Source organism: Poecilia latipinna, unplaced genomic scaffold, assembly GCF_001443285.1.
Source record: "Poecilia latipinna isolate Pla-1442-1.1 unplaced genomic scaffold, P_latipinna-1.0 Scaffold942, whole genome shotgun sequence".
Taxonomy (NCBI): domain Eukaryota; kingdom Metazoa; phylum Chordata; class Actinopteri; order Cyprinodontiformes; family Poeciliidae; genus Poecilia; species Poecilia latipinna.
The window spans coordinates 278,055-296,061 of record NW_015113558.1 but is presented as its reverse complement, the minus strand read 5'-3'; positions in this window follow the sequence as shown (position 1 = coordinate 296,061).

Here is an 18,007-nt window from a genome sequence, read left to right as displayed (position 1 = left end):
GAACTTGTTCTCACTTTTAATGTTTTGATCAGGAGCCTAATGGCATACTCTTCACACAAGTTTCAGAATCAAGCAAAAAAGGCATGTTCGGAGAGGCTTGTACCTTTCCACAACCCCTTCTGCTAGTTTTGTTGACCCTCTTGGCAAACTTCAGCCAGATGACTGTACTGTTTTTCAAATTGCTCATAGAAATGCATAGACACGATGATTTAAAACCCTAGAAGATAGAACCTCTGTGGTCCTGACCTCAGCGCTTTCACCCTGAAGTAAACGAGAAACATCTCTATAGCCCATTATATTATAGTTATGTCTCATTGAAGGTTAATCTGCAGCAATATGCTGCCTCAGGTACCCAGCCTGTATCAAGCTGTCTGCAGGTTGCCAGGGCATCATTTCCTCTTCTGTGAGCTGTTGATTTCCTCTGCTCCTGACTCAGGTGTGCTCATGCTTTCCTTTCTATGGAAATGTCATACTGGTGCAAAGGTTTATGCCTCTTTTTTTTCCTGACAGTTTGAAAAAAGGCGTTGCGTTGTATATCTCATTTATCTCCCTCAGTTTGCCCATTAAGACGTTCAAATTGCATTTGCACATTTTTTAAAAGGCTTCTGTGCATGAAAATAAAAACAATGTCACTTGATAGTCTTTGTATGTTTATATAACAAATGTTTCTCTGTCAAACTGAAATCTGCACAGGCTGATTATTTTTTCATTGAACAGAGCAGTGCACATATAAATAAGATTTGAAGGCTACGACGGTTCTGAACACAATAGTGAAATTAAACTGGCTGCGGTAGACATTGGTGGAAAGCGGAGCGAAGCTGATGCGAGCAATGCGTCCTCAGAGTGTTATAAATAAATGATTTTAGATTAGCAGCACAGTAAATCCAGTGTTGCGTATTTACTGTATCTAATGTGCTTTGTTGGAATGGTGCACATGTAGCAGTTCAGCGCCTGCGAGGGGCACTGAGACTATTTTTAGGAAGGCCGTTAGGAGGATGTGACATGTCGCCCAGGGCAGCAGAAATGCAGTATGGACAGACAGACAAGGAGAAATATAAAGATGAGGGCGATTGCTTTGAGAAAAGTTAAGATTGCTTGGCTTTGCTTGTTTGTTTTGCCCTCCACACAAGGATCTTTGATTTGTATCATTTACTGCTCTAAGCTGCAACTTTTGTTTCATCCATTACCCTGTTTTTTTTCTTTCTGTTTTCCTCTTGCTTGCATGAGACGTTGCGGTTCAGCTGTATAATGAGATGCTGATCATAAATAATTTGCTCTGCCAGTTAGATACGATAATTATGTCCAACTAAGTAGAACAGCTCAAAGTCAAGACTCTGGTCTGAATCTGGTCTTTTTCAGGGAATGAGCAGTAAAAGTGTGTGATGTGTGAGCCTCAGCAGGGGCTCAGCTGTAGCTCAGCCTGACCAAAAAAGAGAAAAAATCCAGTTTTTGAATTTTATTTTTCAGCTGAAGTATTGGTTATATAATATGAAAAGATAAGTTTTAAGGTTGAGGAATCGGCTTTTATTTTAGAACTATGAGTTCTGAAATACAGATATTCTGATAAAATAAAACAAATTTAATGGGCTGTTCATTGAAGGCAGATGGGTTCATTTTTCATCCTACTTTAACGTGCACTCCAACTCTCTCCATATCTATCTCAATGTCTTGTTATTTCTTGTGTGCAAAAATGACACATTATTTGTTGGGGTAGCCTAAATTTTATCTAAATTTATGCTCTAATTTCCTTAAAATTAAAGCGCTTATTGTTTTGCTAAAGATTTAGGGTCACAAATAATTGTAGCACCAAATCAGATCATATGCATTTAGATTACCTGAAACATTTAATTGTTTTAAAATGAGGAGAAACATCCTGGGTTGCAGCAATCATGTTTTCAGTCTGTTCAGTGTGTAGAAGAAGAGCATTGATGCCCCTTTGTGGTTCAGCACTGCCCCCTATCAGTGTGACACGGTACTTTCTGCCTCACACTGCAAACATGGCTGATCAGAAAGACTAAATAAGTCTCATACATTCATTTAATACATTAGACTGTGAACCATCGACACATGTAATACATGCATCTACTGCCTGCTGCATTCACCACAAGTGAGGCACATCACTGAATCACGATGTGCTTCCTGTATTTTAACAATCAATGCGTAAATTTGTTATGTTCTATAAATTAATCAATTGAATAAAAAATGTTGAAATCATCCAAAAAAAAAAAAAAAACAGCAAATTTACAGAACAGTGAAGTGGGAAAATTGATTTGTCCTACAATTGTTGGTGTCCATTTTCCTTGTCATGATGACCTCTGCTGACACTGGTCACCGCACTTCATATTGTGTCCAAATACACATTCCTAGTAACCTTGGTTGATGATTCTCTCCTTAAAATCTCACATCAAGCAGATGGTTTTGAAAAAATCAGAACCTAAAACTTGTTTTACTTTTCAAAGTCATGTTGGGTATTTCTTTTAAAGCTGGATTTGTATTGATCCTTTCTGCCTCAGTGCTTCTCAAGCATTACCACAAATCCTTTAACCCAGATTTATCACTGTACGCTGTAACATATTCATTTACAAAACTGAGTATTACCTCAAGGTCTAACATCATACAGATTTATTTATTCACATAAACTGATTGGATTAATTGTGCCATATTATGGTTGATTAGTTTTTGCACAAATTGTAGGTAGAAACTTCAAAAGCTACCTATCCTCTCTCTCTCTCAAGCGCAAACCTACACCTTTTACCTTGACTATAAAAACATCTGCTTGCTGGAAATCAACCGGGGGAAGAAGGTAATTCTTAACAAAAATAACAGCGTAAAAAGGTTGAACTCCAGTTCTCAATCTTGACATTCACTAGACAGATGCAGCTAACCTTACGCCGTGTAGATGCATGTTTGGATTTGTGTGTGTGTGGGTTGAAGGAAAGTGACTGTCAGCACCAGCGCAGAGACAGATTAATCATGTCTGGGATGAGCTGTGCAGCTGTGCCACAGAAACCTAGAGTAGTTTGGTAACGAGATCAGGTAAGCAGGTGAAATCTGGGATGCTTTCATTTCAGTGGGTGGAACAAGTGTCAAAACTTTGCATTAGATTTTGAGGAGAATGTGACACAAACCCTCCCATTATTATTATTTTTTTTGTTTGTTTGTCATGCAGTCTGTTTAAAAATATGCTCAACTTGTCTGCTTTCTCTTTCTTTCTTTTTTTTTACAGTTCACTTTCCACTTTGCCACACAACTTTCAAACAAACAGACAAATGTGTCAAGCTCTACATAATCATGCGGCAGCAGTGATGAAAGCGCTGATACGCTTTGCACATCCATCAGCAGCTAATATCAGCCACTAGTCCTGACACACACAGACTCTCTACCCGCTGATTGCCTCATCAAAGTCATCATCCAAGAACTATTTTTGTCTTGCGTCAGTTGTTGTTTATAAAGGTCTGTTTTTATCTGCAGTTTATTTTTGATAAGAGGTGCAGGCTGAAAGCAGTCAGTTATATTTTGTCCCTTTAAAACTTGATGTTTGTGATTATCCTGTCTTTAGAGATGCTAAGAAGCCAGGCTTTGGCTTCTTAGCAGCTTAATTTTATGATTAAGCTGTGTTTTTGTCTTGTCATGACTCGGTAACTAATGTATGCATTTATTGACATACTGTGTGCATAACGTCAAAGATCAGCTGGAGCAAAAATAATCACTTTAGGGCTTCACGCTGACATGACTCACACTGATGCACTTCTTTCCTTTAAGCATCTGTTCAGAAGAATATGAAGTTGACCGTAAAACATGTGTTTTAAGCTGCCAAGCCTTAGGCTCTCTTCCTCTGCGGAAAACTTTATACTGCGTTACCTGTCAGCTCAGATGATAGGGCCCATCTATTTTTCAGGAAATATAAAGCAAAAAAAAAAAAAAAAAAAACAAACCAAAGCCCGTTTTCCCCAAATGCCTCATCCATTGTTTCTTGTCATGTCGCATTCAGAATTTGTCTGCTGAGAAATGAATCACTTTTGAAGTAGAACAATTTTAAAAGCCCATCTATTTTCCTCACCAGAGAGGTTCACCTCGTACTCAGTGCAGTTGGGTAGTTGCTTTTCTGAGATTTACATCTGAAATGACATTAGTTCTGTTCAACGGGGTCACAGGGCAAATTATCAAACAACAGTTAGGCATATTGTTTTTAAAAAAAAATAATTTTAACCTACAGATTATCAGGACTCCTGGCTAACATTTTGCACTGGTTGATGACAATATTCCGGTCCACAACACTATATCATGTTTTTGTTTTCAGTACAAATTAACATTTGTGTAAATGACTGACGCAGGAAGAAAAGATGTAGATGAACTAGGGATGTATAACATGCTATTCATTGTGAATACATTGATAAATTTGCTAAGATATTTGCTAGACAAATATCTGTTACATATTTGTAAAAAAATTTAAAAAACTAGATTTATTTTCTTGTTGGTGCCGTTATCTATAAGTGACATGACCTGCAACACATCGTCTCTGTTTGGAAGCTGCTACAGCTAAAACTCTTGAGCTTTGTTCTCTGAGGCGGTCTATTGATGCTCAGTTTCTATTTTCTGTTGAAATCCGATTTCTTTTATGTGTGTGTGTGGCAGTAGTGCATAATGAAATCAGGCTTTTGGCTTAATTAAATTATTATTTCTCCTTATGATGGATGCAGCTTAGGAAATAAATGTAGTAACAGTAGAAATATGGGGTGTTGCAATGACATTACATTTAGTACATTGGTTGTTTTATATTCTACTTCTTATTTTTATAGACATATCATTTTTTTCACTCTACTCTGATTAATATCCCAGAAAAAATACAATTTAATTTGGCATTTCAGTGGAAAATAGAATTGAATATTCAATATTTCTGGAAATATAGTTGGAAAAGACATAATTGAGGAAAAAAAAAACTTATTCTGTGCACTAAGATCTTTTTATTGCTACTATATAGGAAAACATTTGAGTTCTGTATCATTTTTGAAAGTTGTTAAGCTTCTGTGGACGGTCCAAAGCGCCACATGCGGTTCTGGAGCCCCAGGTGGTAGAGCCCTGGGTCAGCCTCACAGGTGGAGAGGGCATTTTGTTTCTTTCAAAACCAATCCTCAGAGCTGCTTCCACAACAGTCAAAGCTTAAGGATGCGCATCCCCTTCTTTGTTTGGAAACACAACAACCTCTGCAGTAAGTTAAAACCTCGTACGTATATTGATGACTATATATTTCTTACAAGTAAATCCCATGGAAAAGGCCCTGTATCGGCTTTTATTCAACGGTAAATATGTCGGCTTCTCTCAGAAGTGCCAAGTGGACGAGTCTTTCCCACTAGTCATGGCAAACGGGATTATATTCCCTGCTGCTTCTTTCCTTAAAGAAATACATTTTTACCAATCAGGTTTCTAGATTTAACTGAGGTGTCTTCTGGCTTAATCAGTGTGCTGTTCCCTGGCTAACTCTGGGAATAAGCCTTTAAAACTGTTTTAGAAATTAAGGGCTGATGTAACAGCAGAGATATTCATTTATTTCCTTTGCATTCTAAGCAAATAAATTAAGACATACCGTTAAACAGAAATAAAATGCAAATCATTGCTTCGAGGTACAACCCTTGCCGCTACTTTTTTCCCTCTAAACAATCGAAACAGTAAAATGCAATCACACAGCTATCGCTTGGCATGTTAATGTCTAACTTTGAGCAGAAGTGTGCGTGTGCATGTGGGTGTGTTGATCCTGATTTAAATTTCTTAATTTGCCTTGGGAGATCAAGTAGGATTAATGTATTTTGATTGATCATACTCATTTCCTTAATGGACCTGCTCGAGGCAGTCTTTGTGACTCCCACTAGAGTCAGGCTATCAGTCTGTGCAGAATGAAATGTGTCCAGCCCTGAGCATATGAATCCAGGAATATGAGTCAGACCAGAAGCCCGACTGCCGATTGTTTACACATCCAGTCTTGTTGTCTTATATTTGTAAGCTTATAGGATATCAAAATGAGTGCCAGCCCACAGTCTCCTTCTTTCTGTTTCACACACACACACACACACACACACACACACACTTACAGCTAACTACCCACACGCTTTCAGAGCAGTTGAGCACTGACAGTTTTGCAAATCGATGAAGAAAATTGCCTGGAGCTCCTCAACACGGCTTTGTGCAAAAAAAAAAAAAAAAATCCATGTTACATTCAGATATAAAATAAATGCTTTTAACAGATACAAATATTCTACATCTACATGTCTGCACCCAGCTGTACTACAGTACATCTCCTGGGATATTTTCGCCTGAGTGAATAACTTGTAATCCACAGTTCACCCATTGTGTCTATAGTTGTTGTTTTTTTCTTTCCAACTGAATCTAACTATTGCTACAGAACAGTGAAATGTAATTTTCTGCCATGTTTTAGTGTGGTTTTTCTCATAGATACATTCGGATCTTTAACAGTTCATTTGTATTGGTTTGTTTTAGAACATGTAAAAGAACAGATGAGTTGAACGACTCTTGGATTTGAACTAAATGTCTTTAGCTTATAACTTGCAACGGATATTGCAAGTTGCAATACTTAACCAGATTTTGTTGTTGCAAACTGATATGAATGAAGCCAAAGCAAGCAAACTGCTACTGGACCATGAAAAATCTCTTCATTTCTTCTAAGCAATTTGAAATTTGATTAAGGAATTTATGGTAAAATGCAAAGCATAGAAAAGAAATATAGCATCTGGTGATGTTGAGGTTTATTGCATGAAGAATGGAGATTTAATGTATAGTCTAATAATATAGCTTTAACAACATTGGTAGATATGTTTATGTAATCTTTTGTTATGCTGAAAAATTAGGTAATTGCTTAATAAACACTTTCATGCTTTTTTGTGCAATGAATTAGAAAAATGTTTGTCATTATTCCTAGATTCCTCTAGTAAGCATTTACTGCTGTACCTCTTGTCTTACCTTAATTGCTTGTGACAATTTTTGAATGGAATATGTCAATATACTTTGTTTTCATCATTCCAAGATGAATTTCCTGCCAGCAAATCAAGATCAGGTTGTGTAGTGCTCAGATAAATTACAAATAACTCACGATCATCAGTTCAAACAAAAAAGTTATTGTGATTTTTGTCAACTTTCTCAAATTTTGGACAAGGTCCAAACAGTTGTCCTCAACCGCACAGAAATTGGTTTAGATTTTCAACAACAACCCAAAACCCAACAAACCAGGAACTGCTGCAACACAGGTGTTATTGTTATTGTCAACAGTAGTGCAAATTTGTTCTGGCACGGACACGAGTGGCTGCCCTGAAGTCCTGACTTCAACCCTGCTGAAAACTTGTGCCCTGTTATTAAAGGCTGGAACTTTGTCAGGAAACCAACCAGCTTTAACAACAACTTCTGCCAGAAAGAATAGTGAAACATCCATCTAGAATCCTGCCAGGAGCTTGTTGATGGTTAGAAAAAGTGTGTGGTTTCTCTCTAAGCTCTGAGAGAGATGTTCTCAAATTGTCAGTACGTGCACAGCATTTTCTGAGAATTTCTGCACAAATTGATGATCCTTGCTGTTAGAGATAATAAAAAAATAAACTAAAGTGTTTAAGAAAACACACATTTCCAAAGTTTATACTTCACTAGGGAAAAGTCAATGGATCAAATAAATTATTATTAGCTCAATATTACTGACAATTCTCCTAATGAGTGTATGTAAACCTCTGTATACTGCTGTGTAATATTCCCTTTTATGTTTTAGCACAAATGAGGAGTAGGCAACGACACTGACTCTTATTTAAAATGGAGCTAACAAAGAACCAGCGCAACGGTTCGTATTTCTAAGTCTGCACATTAACACACAAACTCTCTTGGCACTGTCAAGTTGCTGCCATCAATTTTTCAAAAAGAACATCATCCACATTCCAGGGGGATTCATAAATAGTTGATCAGCCGTCCGTTGGGATTTAATATTTCTGCTCTTTTCAAGCATGGTGTTATTGCTATGCTGTGCCCCGGCCTGGACATTAAAGTGAGCTGCTATTATTACAACCACAGGACACTTGTAATAGTATTATCTTTTTAAGTGACCAGAAATGTTTGTCACCACACTAACAACTCATCCACACATCAAAATCCGGCCAAAAAAAAAAAACTCAGTTGGGTCTCAGGTTGCTGACAGATAATGCAGTTAGTAGGAGGCCACAGAAGCTAATTGTAGCTGACGTGGCTGTCAGCTTCTGGTGGCAGGAAGGCAGATCAGAGACTGAGCTTTGCTATATTTATGTGTTGATTTGTGTGTGAGTGTTTAGGTGCGGAGCGACGCAGAGATGGAGCGGGCAGACGCAGCAGCCTGCTGCAGATTTCACAACAAGTCAGCTGTGAGCAGAGGGCACTCTTGTCTTAGTCGAATTCAACACACACCTATTACACACGCCGTCATCTGGCCTGATTATTAATTCATGATTTCCCCCATCTGTTTGTTTTTCTTTGCTTTCTTTCTGGGATTTTTTTTTGCCCTAAACTTCTCACTGTAGGTTTCAAAGATAAACACAGTTATTTTATAATTCGGACACCTGTTTTTAATTTAAGTTTACATAATAGACATGGTCATTAAAAAGTTAGGAAATTATTCTAATTCTTTATTATGCACGTCAGACTTAAACTTTAAATGCAATTAATCAGGTACCAAAAGGATCAAGCTTAATTAAAATCACATTTATCTGAATATGGTGGAAAATTAAATGACGGTTTTATCAGTATCGCAAACATTCAAGATAAAAAACAATATTAGTTTTTTTTTTATAAGAGAGTATAAGAATGGAAACATACATCTTTGGTGCAATGCTGCCTCCAGTTTAGAAACTTTCCCTCAAGAGAACGAGTTCAAGTTTCTTGGTGTCTTAGTGAATGATGGCAAAAGAGACCGATTGGGATTTCATTTGCTGAAATCAGGATCTTTCTCTGTTCTGCTGTGATAAAGAAAAAGCTGAGCTGAAAGATAACAACCTTAAAGTCACTCTGTCTACACCATAACCCCCGTCTGCAGTCATGGGATATGGTTCATAACCTGAAGATCAATATCCTTAATATAAGAGCCGGAATGATCTTCCTCTCTTTGATGGCCATGCTCTACTTCAACAAGCAATTTATTGGCACTACATAAACTTCTTGTGTTCTGAAGATATCGATGAAGTAGCGTCTTGGAAGATAAGCAGCGCGTGACCACTCAATGTCTGCAGTTGAACTCTAACAGATGGATGAATGGATTAAGAAAAGGAAGAATCATTTTAAAGATTTTTTTTTTTTTACTCCTCTACAAAGCTGTGGTGTACAATTTATTCCTGCTGTCCTTTCAGTGCATTCCCACCGAAGCGACTCCTGTTCTTAAATTGGTTTGGTTGCCTTAAAAGGTCAGTGTGAGAGCCGACGCCCGTTTCCTCCAATTTAGTCAACCAAGTTTACGTCAACAGCAAACTTGTTTGTTTTTACTTTTGTGTAACCACGTTATTTTGTATGTGGCAGATTTCTGCCCAGGTCCCTCTTGAAAATGAGATCTGGATCTCAGTGTGGTTTTACCTTGTTAAATAAAGGATTTTTTTTTAAAAAAGAGGTTGTTACACAAAGCAGGAGGGGGAGCAACAAGATGGCTGATCTGTGCCTGTTACTACTTCGTTTATGTACCTTCATTTAGTTTAACAACACACAGAGCTTTCAGCTAATCACTCAAAGTGTTCTCTCCTACTGCACATAACAGAAAAACTAATGTCATAAAACAATAGAGAAGTTTATAATTCTGCATGGCGGCATGCTTACCAGGCAACAATGGAGGAAGGATGTCGTCTGCAGTATTCGCAGCTATGCTTATTTATTCTTTGTTCAGTTAACTGGGCTTTTTCTCCAGCTGCTGACCAGCCAACAGGTGATGTCACAGTTTGCACAGAAAAAAAAAGAAAAGCTATTCTGTGCTGCCTGCGTTGTTTTTTCTGCAAAACTGGAACGGAAACGCATTTGGGAACTGTAGCGGTGCTTGTGGAAAAGGCCTATTCATGAGTTCTGTGACATTTGTTTAAGCCACTCTTTAGAATCGACAGTCTCTATTTGTAGTCTGCATGAATGTACCTGACTCTGAGCAATGCAATGAAATAAACATAGGAGCTGTCGCCCACTGACTTTGCTCTGCTGATCACATGGCCCGGTTGTGGCCACAAGCAGGAAGGCTTCTGCCACTCAGCTGTTCCCTGTAAACATTTGTAGACTCCCATCTTTCGAGTTACCCCTCCAGTATCACATGCCCAGATGTCCGTTCTGATTTTAGGTGGCCAGTTTTCATCTTTCACACACAGTTTCCCCAGTCATTTGCTTCATTACCTATGAATGAGAGTAAGCTGGATGAGTGAACATGCCAGGGCACCAAAAAGGAAAAAAAAGAAAAAGATCCCGCTGAAGCTCCCAGCACAGAGCAAAGTCTTGACAGATGCTAATCTATGTCCTGAAGGCTGAATTAGAGCTCAGCATTATGGGTCCAGAGAGAAAGAAGTAGACAGTTAGATAAGATTTAAGGGGATTTAGGAGCCGGAGATGCCAAAGGAGAATGTATGCGGCCATTCTGCAAGTCAGCAATAGTGAGGGATGGGATCTCTTTAAAAGAGAAAATGAATACAAAGCACACATTGGTCACTGAGATGTGACAGAACAGGTTGATATTAAGAGAGTGAATGTCCAAATGGTTCAAATAGTTTCACATCATCTGAATTAAGCAGTGCAAAATTAATGTAGAGTGAAAGAAGAGTGGTGAGAAATATTGATAAGAAAATTATCCATTTCATGTTCTGAATGTTTTTCGATTACGATCAAGCAAAATATCCCAGGAATATATGAAACGTACTTGGTCATTGCAGTGATAGATCATGATAGATAGTAGATGGTAGAGCTACATGTGCAGCAAATTCTAAAGCCTTCAACTATTACTGCATTATATTGTACCTTAAAGTACTGAAGGAAAAAAAGTTTTTTTTTTTTCTGTCTCCTTAATATTAGACTTGGCGCACCCTGATCTTCCAATTTCTCCTAAATCAATAAACAGCCATCAAAAAGTGCTTTCTTTCCATTTCTCTTCTGTGTTTCCCTTATCCCTCCCTCAGGGCTGCAGTGCAACCATGTTTCTTTGTGATGTTGATTGATTTGGGGGCCTTTAGGTGTTACAGCGAGTGATTGTGGAGAGGCAAAGAAGACACAGTTCATATAGCACTGCCTATCGGGCTCAGCTATCATCTTACACATGTAGACGAGAATGTTTTTTATTGCATTACCAACAAATTGCTTGAATATTATTCTTTGCATATTTCTAACATCACTTTAGATTTTTAATAGCAAATTGTACAAGACTCTTTCATTACTTTGAAATGAACGAGTTTTCTTCATACTGGTTGATGACAATGACTGATGTACAGTCTATCAGAGCATATTAATGAGTACAGAAGAAAAAGCAAAAGCCAAAATTTCATTATTTTAGCGTTTTACCCTACTGCCCTTTTTGACAAAACTAAAGTTATTTTAGCGACTTAGACTGAACATAATGGCTTTTATAGTTGGTATTTTTCAGATGGAATGCCATTTTGACCATGAGCAACAAATATTCTTCATTATGAATAGCTCTTAGTAAATACATGTTCGAAGCAAATGCAATGTCACTTTCTATGTTATAACAAACCCTCTTCAAAAAATATTTCACAACAGGATTAAGGAACCTTTTGGGCATCTTTTGTGTTTTTTACAAAAAGGCCGATGTAGGGAGTGGGGTGTATTTTTCCTCTGTCATAAGAGGCATAATTACGTCTCAACAATCATTTCTGAAGACTCAAGTAAGAAGGTGAGATGTAAGTTATAATTCAGATTTTGAGCGTTTGCTTAATTAACAGTAGGACACCAAGTTTGTCAGCCATGATTGTTTTGAAAAGAATGGCACAGGAACAATGAAGACACAGAGTGTATGTACGTTGCTGCGGAGTGATGGGGTGGTTATCTATCTTCTTCCCTCTGGTGTTGACTGGAAAAATGCCATTGGTGCAGGTTGTACTAAGAGTACATTCTTAGTGAGCCCAATCATATAGACAAGAAATATCCTGGAGTCTTGAAAATGAAAACAAGTTCTCTAAATGACATATCCAAAGAAAGTTTGATTGATTTTACAGAAACATCGAGGGCGTAGTTTTAATTAAATCTACAGTGTACCAGCTCTCATTTCCTGATTATATGCATTCACACCCTTATTGTTGTTGCTGAGCTGGATATGTGTACTGAGACAAAATAATGAAAAGGTCGTATCACACATATTTTCCCTTTATATCCTCCTCTGCCCCAGTTTATTAGTCTCTCATAATTTCATGCCTTAAACTTTACACCTTTATAATCTCTGCCAGTCTTTATGTAAAATGTAAAGCTCAATCACGCTTACGTAAACAGACATGGTTACAGGTGAAACGGCCCCTGCAGCTGTATTAGTGCTCACTGAAGATAAGAACAGCAAACAGAGCAGAGCTGAAACTGTAAAAGTCAACTGCAAAATTTCTTCCTGACACAGTGATGTGGAAATGGGGGTAAAAATTAGTATGCCTCTAAGGTTTCATAACCTAATTATTTGTTCAGTTACATACACATAACTTTTTAACAGTACAGAGACCTGCTTTGCATTCCAGGTGATAAACTGTTTATTTACATAATGCTGCAGTACATCTATCTCCTTCTTTCCAGTGTAAGACCTAGCGTACATCCTTTTAGCATAAAAGCAGGTAAAGAAGATGAAAGTTTAGCTTTTTTAACTTTACAAGCATTAGAAACGACAATAGGAAGTTGAAAGTATTGCTAAATTATCAACAGGACAGAAATTATTTTAACACATCTAATGATTATGTACTCTGTGACAGTATTTGTTGATCTTTCAGAAAACATTGGATATTAGAGAAGCTCACTGTAAACATAACCAGTTTAACCAGCACAAAATCTGCCCTAGGAAAAGCACGCAACTTCATAAAACAGTTACCGTATTTTTCGGACTACAAGCCCCTACTGTTTCCCCACGCTGTGGATTTTGCTTCAACCTCCAGGGGGCGCTTTAGCAGAAAGTGAATCATTGGAAGTCAAACTTGAAAATCAAAGAAGAAAGTGCTAATTTTCATTTAGAACAAGCACATGCTAGCAGCAGGCACGACGGAGAAATGTTTTGAAACTCATACCCCCTCATCATGGCAAACACACGAAGAAGTTAATATGATGCAGCTTTTAAGTTGAAAGTTGTCGATCTGGCAGTAGAGATTGGTAGCCGCTGCAAGTAACCTCGGCGTGAACAAATCCATGGTTCGGCGTTGGAGATGGAGGGCTACATCCTTAATAGCAGATTTATTAAGGAAGTACTGCGTCCCTGTGGAAAACCGGGAGCGGCGGAGATACCAGTGGTTTATAGCAGGGTGCGGCTTATATATGTAAGTTTCCAGTTTTTTTTTTTTTTGTTTGTTTTGTTTTGTTTTTTTACTTTGTGGATGTGCTCTATAGTCTGGAAAATATGGTAATTAGCATCTAATTCTTATATATAAAAGCACAAACTGTAGACCTACAAGAGGTATTGCACACCAAGTTTAGTCATGGAAAAACCTTGATTAATGCCACCATCCCTAATATTTTCCTTTTGAAGAAGTTCAGAAATGTACTTCAGAATAAGTGGAAATGTTATAATTTACTTTAACATGTTTCAGCACAGTTGCTCTTGTGTAAGTAGCAACTGTCCCATCACAGAACTCCATTGACAGTGTCAGTTTGGTCATAACAACATGCTGTTTTAAAACTGACAGCATAGGAGCTTTAGCAATTATGACAAATCATTTACAGCCCAAACACTTTTATAGTTTTGACTGATTGAATTGACTCAAATAGTGAAAAAGAAATAAGTTGAATGTCTTGGAAAATACCAACATATTTTGACTAGATAATGTTTCTTCTGGCTACCACTGAGAGGCTGCTTTGATCCCAGAAGAACCTGAAGATGTGTTCAAAGCAGCTACTTTCATTTCTAACATGACTAGTGTTGAAAGTAATAATTATTTGGTACAACACAGTCAGATTTCTGCCTTGAAATGTCGGGGAAAAAGCTTCAGTTGAGGGCAGGGGTACACCAGACAATACCAGCCACATGTTCAGCTGCTGATTAGTGGAAGGGAGTGCATTCGCAAAGAGCCTCAAGAGCTTGATAACAACCATGTCAAGTTAAGAGGCACAATCTGTGTCTGTGTTAACAAGCATTGTAGCAATTTTTTTACATCTTTGTGACTTGAAATAATTCTTATCTGCCACGTTTTCCTTCACAATATCAAATTTACCATGACATCGCTTGGTAGATGGAGAGAAAATGTCAAAAGCAAATGAATAAATATTTCAAAAGCTTATCCAAATTGAACAATGTAGACTGAGGCATTCCCTGAACACTATTTTATTAAGTGTTCAGCTTGACACTCTACAAAAGCTCGTTGATCTTTTAATTCCTAGATTTCCTTGTATTTTATTGTATTTTAGTGTGAAATCTTTTGTTTTTATGTTACTGCTATTACATTATCTCTGATACCCAAGGCTTTATTTCTCTCCTTTTCTTTTGCTCCCACTTCACCTTCATTCTGCATCTAAAAAAAGACACATTTCAGCCTTTTTTCACTTCTTGCAGATCTTTACTACTGCAATAAATGAACATCTTTGATCTCAAGGTATTAAATAGTTTTTCTATAAACCTTTCTTCTTTGTTGGATGATGTGTCATTTCATTGCCTTGCTAACAGCGAGAGAGTGGCAAGGAATGAAATGAAGCTAGCAGCAGTCAGACAGGACTATTGGAGAAAAGGTAGAGAGAGAGAGAGATAGATATTCAGGCAAAAATCTAAAGGCAAAAATTAAATCAGGAAGAGGACAGAAGCGGGAAGTAGTTTGCCCATTTGTGGTCCCCTCTAGTCTAATCAATGCGCTTTCCAGTGATTTTTATATATGACACGGTGCTTCCTTTTTCGTTCATCTGTTTATCCTCCATCTGTCCAAACTTTTGCTAGGTCCAGCATCTTGGGTCAACCACCCACCTGCTTTTGCTGCTCTTGTTGTGAATTAATTTGCCTCAGGACAGCTGGCTGCTCTTAGCGGTGTGTGCTGGTGGATTTTTGTGTTTGGTTTTGCAGATCATAATGGGTTAAAACAGAAATAATTTCACGATATTAAAATAGATATTTTGGAAACTGACATGTCTTCGTAAACGGCTCAGCTTGTTGATGGCTCATCATGCATACGGGGATGGACATTAGTTTTGCATCTATTGCAGTGTTGTCCTCTTCCCAAGAAGCCAAGTCATTAAGCTCTGGTTTGAGAGCTTTTTGACGTATCCATGTCAACATTAATTAACTTCCTTGTATATATATTTTTTTATTTATTAGTTAGAAGGTGTGAAATAAGGTGAGATGTTTGTTCCTAAGTGGATTGTGTGTGTGTTTATGCGTGCCTTGAGAAAATAGCACTGGTCTCCAGTTGATTTAGCTGCGTCAATTCATATCCTGCAGGCCCTTCTGTCAGCATTCATCACGCCATGAACACTTTTCTTTTCATGAATATGCAAACACTCTCCCAGCCAATCAAAGCACCATTCTGTTCTGGCACACAGAGTAACTTTTGCACTGGGTGTGTATGAGTGCATATTTATATTTTGCTTTGCACTGATGCATATTATTCATTGTTTGTTATGCAACTTTGCACAACATACAGTTCCTTGCAAAAATATTCACACTCATCATCACATCAATGAAATTGAAAATCTTTTATTAGCATTTCATTTGAGAACACAACACACATAATTATTATGGAGAATTATTTTTTTCTACAGTTAGAAACCAAAAAAGTTCTGGTTGCCTTTGTATCCATCCCCTTCTATTATTACAGTCAAACAAAATGTGGAGCAACCTTATTATATATAGCATAGGGCCCACCTGTGTACTAGATATGTAAAGTCTACATACAGGCGTTATTTAAAAGACCTTTGTTAGATGATCAACGGCGTCATGAAGCTGAGAAATACACCAGATAGTGATGGCAGTGTCTTGCTTTAGGGATGTTTTCTGAATTGGTCAGAGTTGATAGGAAAATGGATGAATCTTAAAAGATGAATCCCTGTAAGAAAACCTCTCCAGATTGAGAGAGGACTGGTTACCTTCCAGTAATTTGAATAATTGTCATAAAGTATCACATGACAAGTTGCTTCACTGGGTGTTTTTGTAAAATTACATTTTTGAAGTCTGCCTTCTTCTGAATGAATTATTTTAATTTGCACCAGCAATTTGCATTCACACTGGAAAAGGCACAAATAGAAGTATTAAATATTATAACTCTGGTATGTTTATGACAGAATTTAAAGAGATATAAACAAAATTTAAACATTAAAAAATAAAAACTTTTTTTTTTTTTTTTTTTTACCTTTTTACATAAACAAACATCTATACCACAAAATAAAATGCAGGATTTCAATAAAATACACATTAAAAAGCTGGTCAATAAAACTCACAAGTATAAAAATCTCCACATTCAGTTCACCTATAGAGTAAACACTTATTGGGTAATAATTGTAGGAGATAATTTTCAAACCGCTTATATTTAAGAAATAGACCTGCCATGATTAGTTTCAGTATCCTGTAATACTTTCTGTCCAGCCTACAGATTAGCTTCCTGCTGCCGATGGTAATTGCTTGCTCTGCCAAGGCTCAGCTACACACTAACTGAAAGTGGTCAGCTTGAAAAGCTTAGTTTCCAAGCATGCTGCACTATTTAAACTCACACACCACATCCACACATGCACGGTAACGTCCTCTCACTTTTCAGAAGTCCATTCAAGGCAACTAACAAGGCCTCTGGTCATGCTTCACGCTTTGCAGGGCCTGAGAAGAAATATGATGTGCTGTTGCACTAAATATTCTGCTCAATATGATTGCTAAAGCAAGGCACTGACAGTGTGGAAGCTGATTTATTCCAGCCATTCAAGGTGAGGAATTTAAAGTCCTCATGGAGAAGCATGCCACAGGCTAGGTGCTGTTAGCCCACTGCTTTCACTCTTACGGGATTTATGGACCCTGCAAAATTATTCCTCAAACTTGTTCTCTTATTTTCACATTGCAACCAAAATCTCCAGTGTATTTTGATTCATTTTATATACTTATATAATGTCAAGAAATGGTATAGCTGTACAGTTGAAAGGAAATTGCAAAAATGGAAGCCTACAGTTGACCATCTTAACCAATAGGTGTAGATGGTTTAGATTGTTTAGAGCAGTGTTTTTCAACCTTTTTCGGGCCAGCGCCCCCCTAGCCTTTATCCAGGTCCCTTACCGCCCCCCTCCAAAGAATTTGTGGGCTACTTTGCACTGACTATTATTTTATTATTAATATTACTATCACTATTGTAGATGTTTTGATTTTTATGCTTGTTTCTGTATTTATCATCAAAACTAATTTCCCAGAGAACAAAAAAGCCATGTGAATAGAAATTATTTTCACAGGTGTTTACAAAAAATGCAATGAACATTCAAGTTAAAATCGGTAGGCCTAACAGCAGCCAATCAGAGTGGAAAAAATATTCTTATTTTGTGCCATTTTCTAGTTGTTAAATCTTGCACAAAATGACCAGATAAAAGATGTTCAACATGCCAGTTTAAACTTTGAACTATTTGCAAAACGACTGAAATCTGCGGCATTAAAACATGGATAGAACTGTAACTACATTAATCATAGCTCTTCTCTTCAGTGTTTGTCGTTTTCTGGTGGTGCAGCTCTGTGCTGCCTTCAAGAGAATGGGACATCAGAGTATCATCCATAAAACTTCACCCACATTGCATTTATTGTGCAAACCAGAGCTTTCAGTGGAAAAACAAAAGTTCCAGGTCCTTTTAATGCCATACAAATATGAGACAGAAACATGGATTATATCTTTATGTAGGCCTG